Source organism: Morone saxatilis, unplaced genomic scaffold (genome assembly GCF_004916995.1).
Source record: "Morone saxatilis isolate NCDOM2014 unplaced genomic scaffold, NCSU_SB_2.0 Contig4, whole genome shotgun sequence".
Lineage (NCBI taxonomy): Eukaryota > Metazoa > Chordata > Actinopteri > Moronidae > Morone > Morone saxatilis.
In genome coordinates, this window is record NW_023339984.1 from 17817660 (window position 1) to 17820364 (window position 2705).

General features: G+C 38.5%; 1 protein-coding gene across 1 annotated transcript in view; it reads left to right on the forward strand.

The window, feature by feature from the left end:
• LOC118337950 overlaps positions 1 to 2705 on the forward strand; it is a gene marked incomplete at its 5' end in the record, with an annotated part of 10454 nt that overhangs the window by 1961 nt on the left and 5788 nt on the right.

A 2705-nucleotide genomic window follows, 5' to 3' on the forward strand; every position in this document is an offset into this window, starting at 1 on the left:
CGGGGGAGGGGGGGGGGGTTAAATATGTTTAGTTTTTATGGAAACATTGCAGTAGACACTATTACAGTATTTATGCAACAGGCATATAAACCCTTTATATTGCAGTGTGCAGAGTTCCAATCTGAATCCTTTAAGTATACACTGTAAAATCCAATAGCTGCCCTGACATACAAACATTAGTTAACTTGACTTGGTTACCAACAATATGCACTTATGACTGGTATTTATGAAGTAACAGTTACTTGCATGGTGAAAAACTCAAAATACTTTAGACTGAAGATTACTTTATTTAGAGTTAAGCTCACTCACAACAATAAGTAGTTAACACAGTCTCAGTCCCACTGCGCAGAAGAAGAAGTGTGCATGCGCAGTAGCAGCATTCAGTCTCTCCCGCTCAGCAATGCACCAACACACCACACACATTCTTTTGAAGAATAATTAGGTAAGTTATCGAGCAAGTTTGTCTGTTAATATGTTTTGATTAACGTTCGCTAGCTAACGAACCCAACAGGCATAAGGTTAGCCTGTTCAGGCCAAGGTTAAGGCCAGTTTGGGCGGTTTCCCACCATAGTCTTGTGATTATCTTAAAAACCCTTTAACAGTTCCAAAGCCTAGTTACTTTGAAAGTCCCACATTTGAAATGTTGTAGCATGAGTTTTCCGTTTTCCCCAAGTTGACAGCGAAGGCATTTTGGCCGGACTTTCAAATTTGCAACGTGGAAATTACGATTTTCAGTGAACGCAGCATGAATGTGTTTGATGCAGAGACAAGGTTAAATGAGGTTCGTAATGCACTGGCACTGTCTTTCCTTGGAGAAATGGTGAAGGCTGGCAAGAGGTTGCAGGATTCTGAGCGCTTTAAATTTCGTTGTACCTGTGACAATGACAATAAAGATCTATTCTATTCTATTCTATGAACCTTGTTTGAAATCAGTAATGTACGGAATCTTTACTGGAAACAAACTCTGGAAGACAAGAACTGCCATGACCATCCACCAGACTTTTATCGACAGCAAGACTGTTACAAAACAAATACTCACAGAACTCAGGAGGAGGAAAAACCTGGACAAAAACTTTCTCCTCCCATGGAACATTTTAAATATATAAATCAGCACCTGGGGAAAAAATGAACTCTCTGAATGAAATGAACTTTATAAATACACCTTATAAATGTTTTGCACTTTACAAGATTTTCCTGAAGCACTTTACAAAGATTTTATTGAAGCACTTTTCTTGTCTATGTAATCTATTATATGTGTAAACTGTAATAAAGTTGATTAAAAAGGCAAGAGGCTGCAGCTTGCTTACCAAGCTGCTTGCCTGTAAAGCTAACATTAGCTGTGAAGTTAAGAATACGTCACGCGAGTGAAAGCAACAGTTGAGGCGTGTACATTAAACCTTAGAGCTGCAGTAATTCAACACACAGCCAGTTATATTTACATGGACTAGGGGAGTCGTTTGCTCAGTGTTCATTTCAGGCACGGCACCAGGATTTTTTCTCTCCTGGTGCTAATGGGGAGCTTGACCGATACGTGGGGGGGCTAAGAAAATAATATATATATATATATTTTAAAATATAACAGGGCTATAGCACCCCCTAGCCCCGGTGTAGGACCGTACCTGGTTCATTTGACTCCAGTAGTGAGTCTGCAGAGAAGCTGTGGTTGTGCACCGGTCTGTACAGTGTGCGCCGATGAACGAGTCCTGTCCTTGTCCCTCTCCTGCTGATAAACTGTAAGTCACGTTAAGCGGCCAGTGACCAACAGTGAGTGAGATATCTGTTCATTCTTTATTTTGCAAGGAAGAAAAAATCCCCTCTTAATCTCCAGGAGGTTTACTGTACGAGCAAACATTTGTTTCAGTGTCAGATGTTGGTAACTTGTTTGACTTGTGTAAATTGCTCAGGAAGCATGACAGGAGCCAAGTAGCTGGGAAATGCTTGCTATCCAAATCTTGCATCCTTCTATGGGTTCCCTTGTTCATGTTGTAACTTCTCTTGATTTGAAGATGACCTGATTTGAAAGTGACTCAAATATAAACACAGATTATCCCAAGATTTGACACACACGGAGTTTAAGAAAATGTGTTCATTGTCAGAGCTCCATGTGCCATGATAGTTAATTGTTAATATTAAATTTTGCAGTTTCCTTGAAGTACTTAAAACACAGTCGCACTTTTTGGGTCTCAGTTGTTTTCAAGGTGCAATTTTGACTGTCAAAAAGTATTTTTAAATCATGAACCTCCACCTCTGATATTCAAAAAGAAATCTTAAGACATCTTTTTAGCCTGAATTTTAAGCAAGGTGCCTCCATTATTAGTTGATTTATATAATGCTATCTTTATTTTTTGTGCCCTTGCTCACCTGTGCTTTTTGTTTTTGTTGCAGTGTCTTTCTATCATGTGCAGTACATTTGGGTGTATAAGTGTGCTATATACATTAAGATTGATTAATTACATGAAATTAAAATGTTACATTTTACATTTTCATATTCATCCATCCGCTCCCATTCTAAGCTGCTGTGCCAATGTGAGGACAGAGAGAACAACTGCGTAATAGGAACGGGAAAAAAATCTAATTAATTATTTTCGATCAAAAATATTAGGAAACTATAACCCCAGGTTGTAATTGCCTGAAATTGTACTTTATAACTAGAAAATTCCTAAAGAAATTTTGAGTGTTCCTGCCTCTGGCCCGTATATTAATAC